This window comes from Cervus elaphus, chromosome X (assembly GCF_910594005.1).
Source record: "Cervus elaphus chromosome X, mCerEla1.1, whole genome shotgun sequence".
NCBI lineage: Eukaryota > Metazoa > Chordata > Mammalia > Artiodactyla > Cervidae > Cervus > Cervus elaphus.
In genome coordinates this window covers 17,424,744-17,442,749 of record NC_057848.1, presented here as the reverse complement: position 1 = coordinate 17,442,749, position 18,006 = coordinate 17,424,744, and positions in this window count along the sequence as shown.

Genomic DNA, 18,006 nt, shown 5'->3' with positions numbered 1-18,006 from the left:
GAACCTCGGGTATATTCTCGAGTTACGACAGGGATGGCCCTTCCACACACGTGTTTGTTCAGCGACGTCAGGACTCCTGCCTAGTTGTGAGGGACAACTCGGGATTCTCCTCGAGGCTTGGCAGGGCAATTGGGACGCCTCTCCAGCTGAGGCGGAAGACCAAGGGTCCCTTTCCACGTGCCACAGGAATCCTGGGACTCCTATCAAGTTTCACGAGGAGTCAGGCATCGTCTCCTTTGGAGGCACTGATCTCCGCGTACCTCTGGAGTTTTCAAAGGATGTGAGGCCTCCGGTCATGATGAGGTGGGGAACTAGGTCTTTTTCTGTGGTCTCCACAGGGGATTCAGACATCCTTTCATCTTGGGAGATGCAAGACTTGCCTGCATTCAAGTCACTGCAGCGAATCCTGCCTTATTTCGAGTCAGGGCATCGCGGTGTCCATGTCACTTGAGGCCGCAAACTCAGGGTCCCTCTCACATACCTAGAGCTCAGAGAAGCCTCCTCTTTAGGTGCTTGTGGTAAGGTGGTATTCCTCTGGATTCGAAGCCAGGGACTAACCTCTCATCTCGAGTTGATTTTTGGTCCACGGAGCACTTTTGTGTTGCTACAGTAACCTCAGCATCCCTCTAGCCTTGAAACAGTGTTCTTGGCGTTTCTCTGGAGTGCCGTCAAGGAAATCAAGGCTCCTTTCATGTGTGATGTGAAACACGGAATTGCTCTGCACGCAGTGCAGGGGAATCGGGCCTCAGCTCGCGGCGAGGGGGAAGTCTCATGGTTTTTCTCGAGTTGCGGCGGGAACCTGGGGTATATTCGCGAGTTACGACGGGGATGGCCCTTCCAACCACGTGTTTGTTCAGCGACGTCAGGACTCCTGCCTAGTTGCGAGGGACAACTCGGGATTCTCCTCGAGGCTTGGCAGGGCAATTGGGAATCCTCTCCAGCTATGGCGGGAGACCAAGGGTTCCTTTCCACGTACCACAGGAATCCTGGGACTCCTATCAAGTTTCACGAGGAGTCACGATTCGTCTCCTTTGGAGGCACTAATCTCTGCGTACCTCTGGAGTTTTCAAAGGATTTGAGGCCTCTGGTCGCGATGAGGTGGGGAACTAGCTCTTTCTCTGTGCTCTCCTCAGGGGATTCAGGTATCCTTTCGTCTTGGGAGATGCAAGACGAGCCTGCATTCAAGTCACTGCAGGGATATCCGGCCTTATTTCGAGGCAGGGCATCGCGGTGTCCATTCCACTTGAGGCCGCAAACTCAGGGTCCCTCTCACATACCTAGAGCTGAGAGAAGCCTCCTCTTGAGGTGCCTGTGGTAAGGTGGTATTCCTCTGGAGTCGAAGCCAGGGACTAACCTCTCATCTCGAGTTGATTTTTGGTCCACGGAGCTCTTTCGTGTTGCTACAGTGACCTCAGGATCCCTCTAGCCTTGAAACAGTGTTCCTGGGGTTTCTCTGGAGTGCCATCAAGGAAATCAAGGCTTCTTTCATGTGTGATGTGCAACACGGAATTGCTCTGCACGCAGTGCCGGGGAATCGGGCCTCATCTCGCGGCGAGGGGGAAGTCTCATGGTTTTTCTCGAGTTGCGGCGGGAACATGAGGTATATTCTCGAGTTACGACAGGGATGGCCCTTCCACCCACGTGTTTGTTCAGCAACGTCAGGACTCCTGCCTAGTTGCGAGGGACAACTCGGGATTCTCCTCGAGGCTTGGCAGGGCAATTGGGACGCCTCTCCATCTGAGGCGGGAGACCAAGGGTCCCTTTCCACGTGCCACAGGAATCCTGGGACTCCTATCAAGTTTCAGGAAGAGTCAGGCATCGTCTCCTTTGGAGGCACGGATCTCCGCGTACCTCTGGAGTTTTCAAAGGATATGAGGCCTCCGGTCGCGATGAGGTGGGGAACTAGGTCTTTCTCTGTGGTCTCCACAGGGGATTCAGACATCCTTTCGTCTTGGGAAATGCAAGACGAGCCTGCATTCAAGTCACTGCAGGGATATCCGGCCTTATTTCGAGCCAGGGCATCGCGGTGTCCATTCCACTTGAGGCCGCAAACTCAGGGTCCCTCTCACATACTTAGAGCTGAGAGAATCCTCCTCTTGAGGTGCTTGTGGTTAGGTGGTATTCCTCTGGAGTCGAAACCAGGGACTAACCTCTCATCTCGAGTTGATTTTTGGTCCACGGAGCTCTTTCGTGTTACTACAGTGACCTCAGGATCCCTCTATCCTGGAAACAGTGTTCTTGGGGTTTCTCTGGAGTGCCATCAAGGAAATCAAGGCTCCTTTCATGTGTGATGTGCAACTCGGAATTGCGCTGCACGCAGTGCAGGGGAATCGGGCCTCATTTTGCGGCGAGGGGGAAGTCTCATGGTTTTTCTCGAGTGGCGGCGGGAACCTGGGGTATATTCTCGAGTTACGACGGGGATGGCCTTTCCACACACGTATTTGTTTTGCGACGTCAGGACTCCTGCCTTGTTGCGAGGGACAACTCGGAATTCTCCTCGAGGCTTGGCAGGGCAATTGGGATGCCTCTCCAGCTATGGCGGGAGACCAAGGGTCCCTTTCCACGTGCCACAGGAATCCTGGGACTCCTATCAAGTTTCACGAGGAGTCACGAATCGTCTCCTTTGGAGGCACTGATCTCTGCGTACCTCTGGAGTTTTCAAAGGATTGAGGCCTCTTGTCGCGATGAGGTGGGGACCTAGGTCTTTCCCTGTGCTCTCCTCAGGGGATTCAGGTATCCTTTCTTCTTGGGAGATGCAAGACGAGCCTGCATTCAAGTCACTGCAGGGATATCCGGCCTTATTTCGAGGCAGGGCATCGCGGTGTCCATTCCACTTGAGGCCGCAAACTCAGGGTCCCTCTCACAAACCTAGAGCTGAGAGAAGCCTCCTCTTGAGGTGCTTGTGGTAAGGTGGTATTTCTCTGGAGTCGAAACCAGGGACTAACCTCTCATCTCGAGTTGATTTTTGGTCCACGGAGCTCTTTCGTGTTGCTACAGTGACCTCAGGATCCCTCTAGCCTGGAAACAGTGTTCTTGGGGTTTCTCTGGAGTGCCATCAAGGAAATCAAGGCTCCTTTCATGTGTGATGTGCAACACGGAATTGCTCTGCACGCAGTGCAGGGGAATCGGGCCTCATCTCGCGGCGAGGGGGAAGTCTCATGGTTTTTCTCGAGTTGCGCCGGGAACCTGGGGTATATTCTCGAGTTACGACGGGGATGGCCCTTCCACCCACGTGTTTGTTCAGCGACGTCAGGACTCCTGCCTAGTTGCGAGGGACAACTCGGGATTCTCCTCGAGGCTTGGCAGGGCAATTGGAACGCCTTTCCAGCTGAGGCGGGAGACCAAGGGTCCCTTTCCACAAGCCACAGGAATCCTGGGACTCCTATCAAGTTTCACGAGGAGTCAGGCATCGTCTCCGTTGGAGGCACTGATCTCCGCATCCCTCTGGAGTTTTCAAAGGATGTGAGTCCTCCGGTCGCGATGAGGTGGGGAACTAGGTCTTTCTCTGTGGTCTCCACAGGGGATTCAGACATCCTTTCGTGTTGGGAGATGCAAGACGAGCCTGCATTCAAGTCACTGCAGGGATATCCGGCCTTATTTCGAGTCAGGGCATCGCGGTGTCCATTCCACTTGAGGCCGCAAACTCAGGGTCCCTCTCACATACCTAGAGCTGAGAGAAGCCTCCTCTTGAGGTGCTTGTGGTAAGGTGGTATTCCTCTGGAGTCAAAGCCACGGACTAACCTCTCATCTTGAGTTGATTTTTGGTCCACGGAGCTCTTTCATGTTGCTACAGTGACCTCAGGATCCCTCTAGCCTTGAAACAGTGTTCTTGGGGTTTCTCTGGAGGGCCATCAAGGAAATCAAGGCTCCTTTCATGTTTGATGTGCAACACGGAATTGCTCTGCATGCAGCGCAGGGAAATCAGGCCTCATCTCACGGCAAGGGGGAAGTCTCATGGTATTCCTCGAGTTGCGGCGGGTACCTGGGGTATATTCTCGAGTTATGATGGGGATGGCCCTTCCACCCACGTGTTTCTTCAGCGACGTCAGGACTTCTGCCTAGTTGCGAGGGACAACTCGGGATTCTCCTCGAGGCTTGGCAGGGCAATTGGGACGCGTCTCCAGCTGAGGCGGAAGACCAAGGGTCCCTTTCCACGTGCCACAGGAATCCTGGGACTCCTATCAAGTTTCACGAGGAGTCAGGCATCGTCTCCTTTGGAGGCACTGATCTCCGCGTACCTCTGGAGTTTTCAAAGGATGTGAGGCCTCAGGTCGCGATGAGGTGGGGAACTAGGTTTTTCTCTGTTGTCTCCACAGGTGATTCAGACATCCTTTCGAATTGGGAGATGCAAAACGAGCCTGCATTCAAGTCACTGCAGGGATATCCGGCCTTATTTCGAGTCAGGGCATCACGGTGTCCTTTCCACTTGAGGCCGCAAACTGAGGGTCCTTCTCACATACCTAGAGCTGAGCGAAGCCTCCTCTTGAGGTGCTTGTGGTAAGGTGATATTCCTCTGGAGTCAAAGCCTGGGGCTAACCTCTCATCTCGAGTTGATTCTTGGTCCACGGAGCTCTTTCGTGTTGCTACAGTGACCTCAGGATCCCTCTAGCCTTGAAACAGTGTTCTTGGGGTTTCTCTGGAGTGCCATCAACGAAATCAAGGCTCCTTTCATGTGTGATGTGCAACACGGAACTGCTCTGCAAGCAGTGCAGGGGAATCGGGCCTCATCTCGCGGCAAGGGGGAAGTCTCATGGTTTTTCTCGAGTTGCGGCGGGAACCTGGGATATATTCTCGAATTACGACGGGGATGGCCCTTCCACCCACGTGTTTCTTCAGCGACGTCAGGACTTCTGCCTAGTTGCGAGGGACAACTCGGGATTCTCCTCGAGGCTTGGCAGGGCAATTGGAACGCCTCTCCAGCTGAGGCGGGAGACCAAGGGTCCCTTTCCACGTGCCACAGGAATCCTGGGACTCCTATCAAGTTTCACGAGGAGTCAGGCATCGTCTCCTTTGGAGGCACTGATCTCCGCGTACCTCTGGAGTTTTCAAAGGATGTGAGGCCTCCGGTCGCGATGAGGTGGGGAACTAGCTCTTTCTCTGTGGTCTCCACAGGGGATTCAGACATCCTTTCGTCTTGGGAGATGCAAGACGAGCCTGCATTCAAGTCACTGCAGGGATATCCCGCCTTATTTCGCGTCAGGGCATCGCGGTGTCCATTCCACTTGAGGCCGCAAACTCAGGGTCCCTCTCACATACCTAGAGCTGAGAGAAGCCTCCTCTTGAGGTGCTTGTGGTAAGGTGGTATTCCTCTGGAGTCAAAGCCACGGACTAACCTCTCATCTTGAGTTGATTTTTGGTCCACGGAGCTCTTTCATGTTGCTACAGTGACCTCAGGATCCCTCTAGCCTTGAAACAGTGTTCTTGGGGTTTCTCTGGAGGGCCATCAAGGAAATCAAGGCTCCTTTCATGTTTGATGTGCAACACGGAATTGCTCTGCATGCAGCGCAGGGAAATCAGGCCTCATCTCACGGCAAGGGGGAAGTCTCATGGTATTTCTCGAGTTGCGGCGGGTACCTGGGGTATATTCTCGAGTTATGATGGGGATGGCCCTTCCACCCACGTGTTTCTTCAGCGACGTCAGGACTTCTGCCTAGTTGCGAGGGACAACTTGGGATTCTCCTCGAGGCTTGGCAGGGCAATTGGGACGCGTCTCCAGCTGAGGCGGAAGACCAAGGGTCCCTTTCCACGTGCCACAGGAATCCTGGGACTCCTATCAAGTTTCACGAGGAGTCAGGCATCGTCTCCTTTGGAGGCACTGATCTCCGCGTACCTCTGGAGTTTTCAAAGGATGTGAGGCCTCCGGTCGCGATGAGGTGGGGAACTAGGTCTTTCTCTGTGGTCTACACTGGGGATTCAGACATCCTTTCGTCTTGGGAGATGAAGACGAGCCTGCATTCAAGTCACTGCAGAGATATCCAGCCTTATTTCGAGTCAGGGCATCGCGGTGTCCATTCCACTTGAGGCCGCAAACTCAGGGTCCCTCTCACATACCTAGAGCTGAGAGAAGCCTCCTCTTGAGGTGCTTGTGGTAAGGTGGTATTCCTCTGGAGTCGAAGCCAGGGACTAACCTCTCATCTCGAGTTGATTTTTGGTCCACGAAGCTCTTTCGTGTTGCTCCAGTGACTTCAGGATCCCTCTAGCCTTGAAACAGTGTTCTTGGGGTTTCTCTGGAGTGCCATCAAGGAAATCAAGGCTCCTTTCATGTGTGATGTGCAACACGGAATTGCTCTGCACGCAGTGCAGGGGAATCGGGCCTCATCTCGCGGCGAGGGGGAAGTCTCATGGTTTTCCTCGAGTTGCGGCGGGAACCTGGGGTATATTCTCGAGTTACGACGGGAATGGCCCTTCCACCCACGTGTTTGTTCAGCAACGTCAGGACTCCTGCCTAGTTGCGAGGGACAATTCGGGATTCTCCTCGAGGCTTGGCAGGGCAATTGGGACGCCTCTCCAGCTGAGGCGGGAGACCAAGTGTCCCTTTCCACGTGCCACAGGAATCCTGGGACTCCTATCAAGTTTCCCGAAGAGTCAGGCATCATCTCCTTTGGAAGCACTGATCTCCGCGTACCTCTGGAGTTTTCAAAGGATGTGAGGCCTCCGGTTGCGATGAGGTGGGGAACTAGGTCTTTCTCTGTGTCTCCACAGGCGATTCAGACATCCTTTCGTCTTGGGAGATGCAAGACGAGCCTGCATTCAAGTCACTGCAGGGATATCCGGCCTTATTTCGAGCCAGGGCATTGCGGTGTCCATTCCACTTGAGGCCGCAAACTCAGAGTCCCTCTCACATAGCTAGAGCTGAGAGAAGCCTCCTCTTGAAGTGCTTGTGGTAAGGTGGTATTCCTCTGGAGTCGAAGCCAGGGACTAACCTCTCATCTCGAGTTGATTTTTGGTCCACGGAGCCCTTTCCTGTTGCTACAGTGACCTCAGGATCCCTCTAGCCTTGAAACAGTGTTGTTGGGGTTTGTCTGGAGTGCCATCAAGGAAATCAAGGCTTCTTTCATGTGTGATGTGCAACACGGAATTGCTCTGCACGCAGTGCAGGGGAATCGGGCCTCATCTCGCGGCGAGGGGGAAGTCTCATGGTTTTTCTCGAGTTGCGGCGGGAACCTGGGCTATATTCTCGAGTTACGACGGAGATGGCCCTTCCACACACGTGTTTCTTCAGCGACGTCAGGACTCCTGCCTAGTTGCGAGGGACAACTCGGGATTTTCCTCGAGCCTTGGCAGGGCAATTGGGACGCCTCTCCAGCTGAGGTGGGAGACCAAGGGTCCCTTTCCACGTGCCACAGGAATCCTGGGACTCCTATCAAGTTTTACGAGGAGTCAGGCATCGTCTCCTTTGGCGGCACTGATCTCCGCGTACCTCTGGAGTTTTCAAAGGATGTGAGGCCTCCGGTCGCGATGAGGTGGGGAACTAGGTCTTTCTCTGTGGTCTCCACAGGGGATTCAGACATCCTTTCGTCTTCGGAGATGCAAGACGAGCCTGCATTCAAGTCACTGCAGGGATATCCGGCCTTATTTCTAGTCAGGGCATCACGGTGTCCTATCCACTTGAGGCCGCAAACTCAGGGTCCCTTTCACATACCTAGAGCTGAGAGAAGCCTCCTCTTGAGGTTCTTGTGGTAAGGTGGTATTCCTCTGGAGTCGAAGCCAGGGGCTAACCTCTCATCTCGAGTTGATTCATGGTCCACGGAGCTCTTTCGTGTTGCTACAGTGACCTCAGCATCCCTCTAGCCTTGAAACAGTGCTCTTGGGGTTTCTCTGGAGTGCCATCAAGGAAATCAAGGCTCCTTTCATGTGTGATGTGCAACACGGAATTGCTCTGCACGCAGTGCAGGGGAATCCGGCCTCATCTCGCGGCGAGGGGGAAGTCTCATGGTTTTTCTCGAGTTGCGGCGGGAACCTGGGCTATATTCTCGAGTTACGACGGGGATGGCCCTTCCACCCACGTGTTTCTTCAGTGACGTCAGGACTCCTGCCTAGTTGCGAGGGACAACTCGGGATTCTCCTCGAGGCTTGGCAGGGCAATTGGGACGCCTCTCCAGCTGAGGCAGGAGACCAAGGGTCCCTTTCCACGTGCCACAGGAATCCTGGGACTCCTATCAAGTTTCACGAGCAGTCAGGCATCGTCTCCTTTGGCGGCACTGATCTCCGCGTACCTCTGGAGTTTTCAAAGGATGTGAGGCCTCCGGTCGCGATGACGTGGGGAACAAGGTCTTTCTCTGTGGTCTACACTGGGGATTCAGACATCCTTTCGTCTTGGGAGATGCAAGACGAGCCTGCATTCAAGTCACTGCAGAGATATCCAGCCTTATTTCGAGTCAGGGCATCGCGGTGTCCATTCCACTTGAGGCCGCAAACTCAGGGTCCCTCTCACATACCTAGAGCTGAGAGAAGCCTCCTCTTGAGGTGCTTGTGGTAAGGTGGTATTCCTCTGGAGTCGAAGCCAGGGACTAACCTCTCATCTCGAGTTGATTTTTGGTCCACGGAGCTCTTTCGTGTTGCTACAGTGACCTCAGGATCCCTCTAGCCTTGAAACAGTGTTTTTGGGGTTTCTCTGGAGTGCCATCAAGGAAATCAACGCTCCTTTCATGTGTGATGTGCAGCACGGAATTGCTATGCACGCAGTGCAGGGGAATCGGGCCTCATCTCGCGGCGAGGGGGAAGTCTCATGGTTTTTCTCGAGTTGCGGAGGGAACCTGGAGTATATTCTCGAGTTACGACGGGGATGGCCCTTCCACCCACGTGTTTGTTCAGCGACGTCAGGACTCCTGCCTAGTTGCGAGGGACAACTCGGGATTCTCCTCGAGGCTTGGCAGAGCAATTGGGACGCCTCTCCAGCTGAGGCGGGAGACCAAGGCTCCCTTTCCACGTGCCACAGGAATCCTGGGACTCCTATCAAGTTTCACGAGGAGTCAGGCATCATCTCCTTTGGAGGCACTGATCTCCGCGTACCTCTGGAGTTTTCAAAGGATGTGAGGCCTCCGGTCGCGATCAGGTGGGGAACTAGGTCTTTCTCTGTGGTCTCCACAGGGGATTCAGACATCCTTTCGTCTTGGGAGATGCAAGACGAGCCTGCATTCAAGTCACTGCAGGGATATCCGGCCTTATTTCGAGCCAGGGCATCGCGGTGTCCATTCCACTTGAGGCCGCAAACTCGGGGTCCCTTTCACATACCTAGAGCTGGGAGAAGCCTCCTCTTGAGGTGCTTGTGGTAAGGTGGTATTCCTCTGGAGTCGACGCCAGGGACTAACCTCTCATCTCGAATTGATTTTTCTTCCATGGAGCTCTTTCGTGTTGCTACAGTGACCTCAGGATCCCTCTAGCCTTTAAACAGTGTTCTTGGGGTTTCTCTGGAGTGCCATCAAGGAAATCAAGGCTCCTTTCATGTGTGATGTGCAACACGGAATTGCTCTGCACGCAGTGCAGGGGAATCGGGCCTCATCTCGCGGCGGGGGGGAAGTCTCATGGTTTTTCTCGAGTTGCGGTGGGAACTTGGGGTATATTCTCGAGTTACGACGGGGATGGCCCTTCCACACACGTGTTTGTTCAGCGACGTCAGGACTCCTGCCTAGTTGCGAGGGACAACTCGGGATTCTCCTTGAGGCTTGGCAGGGCAATTGGGACGCCTCTCCAGCTGAGGCGGGAGACCAAGGGTCCCTTTCCACGTGCCACAGGAATCCTGGGACTCCTATCAAGTTTCACGAGGAGTCAGGCATCGTCTCCTTTGGAGGCACTGATCTCCGCGTACCTCTGGAGTTTTCAAAGGATGTGAGGCCTCCGGTCGCGATGAGCTGGGGAACTAGGTCTTTCTCTGTGGTCTCCACAGGGGATTCAGACATCCTTTCGTCTTGGGAGATGCAAGACGCGCCTGCATTCCAGTCACTGCAGGGATATCCGGCCTTATTTCGAGTCAGGGCATCGCGGTGTCCATTCCACTTGAGGCCGCAAACTCAGGGTCCCTCTCACATACCTAGAGCTGAGAGAAGCCTCCTCTTGAGGTGCTTGTGGTAAGGTGGTATTCCTCTGGAGTCCAAGCCAGGGACTAACCTCTCATCTCGAGTTGATTTTTGGTCCACGGAGCTCTTTCGTGTTGCTACAGTGACCTCAGGATCCCTCTAGCCTTGAAACAGTGTTCTTGGGGATTCTCTGGAGTGCCATCAAGGAAATCAAGGCTCCTTTCATGTGTGATGTGCAACACGGAATTGCTCTGCATGCAGCACAGGGGAATCAGGCCTCATCTCACGGCAAGGGGGAAGTCTCATGGTATTTCTCGAGTTGCGGTGGGTACCTGGGGTATATTCTCGAGTTATGATGGGGATGGCCCTTCCACCCACGTGTTTCTTCAGCGACGTCAGGACTTCTGCCTAGTTGCGAGGGACAACTCGGGATTCTCCTCGAGGCTTGGCAGGGCAATTGGGACGCGTCTCCAGCTGAGGCGGAAGACCAAGGGTCCCTTTCCACGTGCCACAGGAATCCTGGGACTCCTATCAAGTTTCACGAGGAGTCAGGCATCGTCTCCTTTGGAGGCACTGATCTCCGCGTACCTCTGGAGTTTTCAAAGGATGTGAGGCCTCCGGTCGCGATGAGGTGGGGAACTAGGTTTTTCTCTGTTGTCTCCACAGGTGATTCAGACATCCTTTCGAATTGGGAGATGCAAAACGAGCCTGCATTCAAGTCACTGCAGGGATATCCGGCCTTATTTCGAGTCAGGGCATCACGGTGTCCTTTCCACTTGAGGCCGCAAACTGAGGGTCCTTCTCACATACCTAGAGCTGAGCGAAGCCTCCTCTTGAGGTGCTTGTGGTAAGGTGATATTCCTCTGGAGTCAAAGCCTGGGGCTAACCTCTCATCTCGAGTTGATTCTTGGTCCCCGGAGCTCTTTCGTGTTGCTACAGTGACCTCAGGATCCCTCTAGCCTTGAAACAGTGTTCTTGGGGTTTCTCTGGAGTGCCATCAACGAAATCAAGGCTCCTTTCATGTGTGATGTGCAACACGGAACTGCTCTGCAAGCAGTGCAGGGGAATCGGGCCTCATCTCGCGGCAAGGGGGAAGTCTCATGGTTTTTCTCGAGTTGCGGCGGGAACCTGGGATATATTCTCGAATTACGACGGGGATGGCCCTTCCACCCACGTGTTTCTTCAGCGACGTCAGGACTTCTGCCTAGTTGCGAGGGACAACTCGGGATTCTCCTCGAGGCTTGGCAGGGCAATTGGGACGCCTCTCCAGCTGAGGCGGGAGACCAAGGGTCCCTTTCCACGTGCCACAGGAATCCTGGGACTCCTATCAAGTTTCACGAGGAGTCAGGCATCGTCTCCTTTGGCGGCACTGATCTCCGCGTACCTCTGGAGTTTTCAAAGGATGTGAGGCCTCCGGTCGCGATGAGGTGGGGAACTAGCTCTTTCTCTGTGGTCTCAACAGGGGATTCAGACATCCTTTCGTCTTGGGAGATGCAAGACGAGCCTGCATTCAAGTCACTGCAGGGATATCCCGCCTTATTTCGAGTCAGGGCATCGCGGTGTCCATTCCACTTGAGGCCGCAAACTCAGGGTCCCTCTCACATACCTAGAGCTGAGAGAAGCCTCCTCTTGAGGTGCTTGTGGTAAGGTGGTATTCCTCTGGAGTCAAAGCCACGGACTAACCTCTCATCTTGAGTTGATTTTTGTTCCACGGAGCTCTTTCGTGTTGCTACAGTGACCTCAGGATCCCTCTAGCCTTGAAACAGTGTTCTTGGGGTTTCTCTGGAGGGCCATCAAGGAAATCAAGGCTCCTTTCATGTTTGATGTGCAACACGGAATTGCTCTGCATGCAGCGCAGGGAAATCAGGCCTCATCTCACGGCAAGGGGGAAGTCTCATGGTATTTCTCGAGTTGCGGCGGGTACCTGGGGTATATTCTCGAGTTATGATGGGGATGGCCCTTCCACCCACGTGTTTCTTCAGCGACGTCAGGACTTCTGCCTAGTTGCGAGGGACAACTCGGGATTCTCCTCGAGGCTTGACAGGGCAATTGGGACGCGTCTCCAGCTGAGGCGGAAGACCAAGGGTCCCTTTCCACGTGCCACAGGAATCCTGGGACTCCTATCAAGTTTCACGAGGAGTCAGGCATCGTCTCCTTTGGAGGCACTGATCTCCGCGTACCTCTGGAGTTTTCAAAGGATGTGAGGCCTCCGGTCGCGATGAGGTGGGGAACTAGGTCTTTCTCTGTGGTCTACACTGGGGATTCAGACATCCTTTCGTCTTGGGAGATGAAGACGAGCCTGCATTCAAGTCACTGCAGAGATATCCAGCCTTATTTCGAGTCAGGGCATCGCGGTGTCCATTCCACTTGAGGCCGCAAACTCAGGGTCCCTCTCACATACCTAGAGCTGAGAGAAGCCTCCTTTTGAGGTGCTTGTGGTAAGGTGGTATTCCTCTGGAGTCGAAGCCAGGGACTAACCTCTCATCTCGAGTTGATTTTTGGTCCACGAAGCTCTTTCGTGTTGCTACAGTGACTTCAGGATCCCTCTAGCCTTGAAACAGTGTTCTTGGGGTTTCTCTGGAGTGCCATCAAGGAAATCAAGGCTCCTTTCATGTGTGATGTGCAACACGGAATTGCTCTGCACGCAGTGCAGGGGAATCGGGCCTCATCTCGCGGCGAGGGGGAAGTCTCATGGTTTTTCTCGAGTTGCGGCGGGAACCTGGGTTATATTCTCGAGTTACGACGGGAATGGCCCTTCCACCCACGTGTTTGTTCAGCAACGTCAGGACTCCTGCCTAGTTGCGAGGGACAATTCGGGATTCTCCTCGAGGCTTGGCAGGGCAATTGGGACGCCTCTCCAGCTGAGGCGGGAGACCAAGTGTCCCTTTCCACGTGCCACAGGAATCCTGGGACTCCTATCAAGTTTCCCGAAGAGTCAGGCATCATCTCCTTTGGAAGCACTGATCTCCGCGTACCTCTGGAGTTTTCAAAGGATGTGAGGCCTCCGGTTGCGATGAGGTGGGGAACTAGGTCTTTCTCTGTGTCTCCACAGGCGATTCAGACATCCTTTCGTCTTGGGAGATGCAAGACGAGCCTGCATTCAAGTCACTGCAGGGATATCCGGCCTTATTTCGAGCCAGGGCATTGCGGTGTCCATTCCACTTGAGGCCGCAAACTCAGAGTCCCTCTCACATAGCTAGAGCTGAGAGAAGCCTCCTCTTGAAGTGCTTGTGGTAAGGTGGTATTCCTCTGGAGTCGAAGCCAGGGACTAACCTCTCATCTCGAGTTGATTTTTGGTCCACGGAGCCCTTTGCTGTTGCTACAGTGACCTCAGGATCCCTCTAGCCTTGAAACAGTGTTGTTGGGGTTTGTCTGAAGTGCCATCAAGGAAATCAAGGCTTCTTTCATGTGTGATGTGCAACACGGAATTGCTCTGCACGCAGTGCAGGGGAATCGGGCCTCATCTCGCGGCGAGGGGGAAGTCTCATGGTTTTTCTCGAGTTGCGGCGGGAACCTGGGCTATATTCTCGAGTTACGACGGAGATGGCCCTTCCACACACGTGTTTCTTCAGCGACGTCAGGACTCCTGCCTAGTTGCGAGGTACAACTCGGGATTCTCCTCGAGCCTTGGCAGGGCAATTGGGACGCCTCTCCAGCTGAGGTGGGAGACCAAGGGTCCCTTTCCACGTGCCACAGGAATCCTGGGACTCCTATCAAGTTTTACGAGGAGTCAGGCATCGTCTCCTTTGGCGGCACTGATCTCCGCGTACCTCTGGAGTTTTCAAAGGATGTGAGGCCTCCGGTCGCGATGAGGTGGGGAACTAGGTCTTTCTCTGTGGTCTCCACAGGGGATTCAGACATCCTTTCGTCTTCGGAGATGCAAGACGAGCCTGCATTCAAGTCACTGCAGGGATATCCGGCCTTATTTCTAGTCAGGGCATCACGGTGTCCTATCCACTTGAGGCCGCAAACTCAGGGTCCCTTTCACATACCTAGAGCTGAGAGAAGCCTCCTCTTGAGGTTCTTGTGGTAAGGTGGTATTCCTCTGGAGTCGAAGCCAGGGGCTAACCTCTCATCTCGAGTTGATTCATGGTCCACGGAGCTCTTTCGTGTTGCTACAGTGACCTCAGCATCCCTCTAGCCTTGAAACAGTGTTCTTGGGGTTTCTCTGGAGTGCCATCAAGGAAATCAAGGCTCCTTTCATGTGTGATGTGCAACACGGAATTGCTCTGCACGCAGTGCAGGGGAATCCGGCCTCATCTCGCGGCGAGGGGGAAGTCTCATGGTTTTTCTCGAGTTGCGGCGGGAACCTGGGCTATATTCTCGAGTTACGACGGGGATGGCCCTTCCACCCACGTGTTTCTTCAGTGACGTCAGGACTCCTGCCTAGTTGCGAGGGACAACTCGGGATTCTCCTCGAGGCTTGGCAGGGCAATTGGGACGCCTCTCCAGCTGAGGCAGGAGACCAAGGGTCCCTTTCCACGTGCCACAGGAATCCTGGGACTCCTATCAAGTTTCACGAGCAGTCAGGCATCGTCTCCTTTGGCGGCACTGATCTCCGCGTACCTCTGGAGTTTTCAAAGGATGTGAGGCCTCCGGTCGCGATGACGTGGGGAACAAGGTCTTTCTCTGTGGTCTACACTGGGGATTCAGACATCCTTTCGTCTTGGGAGATGCAAGACGAGCCTGCATTCAAGTCACTGCAGAGATATCCAGCCTTATTTCGAGTCAGGGCATCGCGGTGTCCATTCCACTTGAGGCCACAAACTCAGGGTCCCTCTCACATACCTAGAGCTGAGAGAAGCCTCCTCTTGAGGTGCTTGTGGTAAGGTGGTATTCCTCTGGAGTCGAAGCCAGGGACTAACCTCTCATCTCGAGTTGATTTTTGGTCCACGGAGCTCTTTCGTGTTGCTACAGTGACCTCAGGATTCCTCTAGCCTTGAAACAGTGTTTTTGGGGTTTCTCTGGAGTGCCATCAAGGAAATCAACGCTCCTTTCATGTGTGATGTGCAGCACGGAATTGCTATGCACGCAGTGCAGGGGAATCGGGCCTTATCTCGCGGCGAGGGGGAAGTCTCATGGTTTTTCTCGAGTTGCGGAGGGAACCTGGAGTATATTCTCGAGTTACGACGGGGATGGCCCTTCCACCCACGTGTTTGTTCAGCGACGTCAGGACTCCTGCCTAGTTGCGAGGGACAACTCGGGATTCTCCTCGAGGCTTGGCAGAGCAATTGGGACGCCTCTCCAGCTGAGGCGGGAGACCAAGGCTCCCTTTCCACGTGCCACAGGAATCCTGGGACTCCTATCAAGTTTCACGAGGAGTCAGGCATCATCTCCTTTGGAGGCACTGATCTCCGCGTACCTCTGGAGTTTTCAAAGGATGTGAGGCCTCCGGTCGCGATGAGGTGGGGAACTAGGTCTTTCTCTGTGGTCTCCACAGGGGATTCAGACATCCTTTCGTCTTGGGAGATGCAAGACGAGCCTGCATTCAAGTCACTGCAGGGATATCCGGCCTTATTTCGAGCCAGGGCATCGCGGTGTCCATTCCACTTGAGGCCGCAAACTCGGGGTCCCTTTCACATACCTAGAGCTGGGAGAAGCCTCCTCTTGAGGTGCTTGTGGTAAGGTGGTATTCCTCTGGAGTCGACGCCAGGGACTAACCTTTCATCTCGAATTGATTTTTCTTCCATGGAGCTCTTTCGTGTTGCTACAGTGACCTCAGGATCCCTCTAGCCTTTAAACAGTGTCTTGGGGTTTCTCTGGAGTGCCATCAAGGAAATCAAGGCTCCTTTCATGTGTGATGTGCAACACGGAATTGCTCTGCACGCAGTGCAGGGGAATCGGGCCTCATCTCGCGGCGGGGGGGAAGTCTCATGGTTTTTCTCGAGTTGCGGTGGGAACTTGGGGTATATTCTCGAGTTACGACGGGGATGGCCCTTCCACCCACGTGTTTGTTCAGCGACGTCAGGACTCCTGCCTAGTTGCGAGGGACAACTCGGGATTCTCCTTGAGGCTTGGCAGGGCAATTGGGACGCCTCTCCAGCTGAGGCGGGAGACCAAGGGTCCCTTTCCACGTGCCACAGGAATCCTGGGACTCCTATCAAGTTTCACGAGGAGTCAGGCATCGTCTCCTTTGGAGGTACTGATCTCCGCGTACCTCTGGAGTTTTCAAAGGATGTGAGGCCTCCGGTCGCGATGAGCTGGGGAACTAGGTCTTTCTCTGTGGTCTCCACAGGGGATTCAGACATCCTTTCGTCTTGGGAGATGCAAGACGCGCCTGCATTCCAGTCACTGCAGGGATATCCGGCCTTATTTCGAGTCAGGGCATCGCGGTGTCCATTCCACTTGAGGCCGCAAACTCAGGGTCCCTCTCACATACCTAGAGCTGAGAGAAGCCTCCTCTTGAGGTGCTTGTGGTAAGGTGGTATTCCTCTGGAGTCCAAGCCAGGGACTAACCTCTCATCTCGAGTTGATTTTTGGTCCACGGAGCTCTTTCGTGTTGCTACAGTGACCTCAGGATCCCTCTAGCCTTGAAACAGTGTTCTTGGGGATTCTCTGGAGTGCCATCAAGGAAATCAAGGCTCCTTTCATGTGTGATGTGCAACACGGAATTGCTCTGCATGCAGCACAGGGGAATCAGGCCTCATCTCACGGCAAGGGGGAAGTCTCATGGTATTTCTCGAGTTGCGGCGGGTACCTGGGGTATATTCTCGAGCTATGATGGGGATGGCCCTTCAACACACGTGTTTGTTCAGCGACGTCAGGACTTCTGCCTAGTTGCGAGGGACAACTCGGGATTCTCCTCGAGGCTTGGCAGGGCAATTGGGACGCCTCTCCAGCTGAGGCGGGAGACGAAGGGTCCCTTTCCAAGTGCCACAGGAATCCTGGGACTCCTATCAAGTTTCACGAGGAGCCAGGCATCGTCTCCTTTGGAGGCACTGATCTCCGCGTACCTCTGGAGTTTTCAAAGGCTGTGAGGCCTCCGGTCGCGATGAGGTGGGGAACTAGGTCTTTCTCTGTTGTCTCCACAGGGGATTCAGACATCCTTTCGAATTGGGAGATGCAAAACGAGCCTGCATTCAAGTCACTGCAGGGATATCCGGCCTTATTTCGAGGCAGGGAATCACGGTGTCCATTCCACTTGAGGCCGCAAACTCAGGGTCCCTCTCACATACCTAGAGCTGAGAGAAGCCTCCCCTTGAGGTGCTTGTGGTAAGGTGGTTTCCTCTGGAGTCGAGCCAGGGACTAACCTCTCATCTCGAGTTGATTTTTGGTCCCCGGAGCTCTTTCGTGTTGCTACAGTGACCTCAGGATCCCTCTAACCTTGAAACAGTGTTCTTGGGTTTTCTCTGGAGTGCCATCAAGGAAATCAAGGCTCCTTTCATGCGTGATGTGCAACACGGAATTGCTCTGCACGCAGCGCAGGGGAATCGTGCCTCATCTCGCGGCGAGGGGGAAGTCTCATGGTTTTTCTCGAGTTGCGGCGGGAACCTGGGGTATATTCTCGAGTTACGACGGAGATGGCCCTTCCACACACGTGTTTATTCAGCGACGTAGGACTCCTGCCTAGTTGCGAGGGGCAACTCGGGATTCTCCTCGAGGCTTGGCAGGGCAATTGGGACGCCTCTCCAGCTGAGGCGGGAGACGAAGGGTCCCTTTCCACGTGCCACAGGAATCCTGGGACTCCTATCAAGTTTCACGAGGAGTCAGGTATCGTCTCCTTTGGAGGCACTGATCTCAGTGTACCTCTGGAGCTTTCAAAGGATGTGAGGCCTCCGGTCGCGATGAGGTGGGGAACTAGCTCTTTCTCTGTGGTCTCCACAGGGGATTCAGACATCCTTTTATCTTGGCAGACGCAAGACGAGCCTGCATTCAAGTCACTGCAGGGATATCCGGCCTTATTTCGAGTCAGGGCATCGCGGTGTCCATTCCACTTGAGGCCGCAAACTCAGGGTCCCTCTCACATACCTAGAGCTGAGAGAAGCCTCCT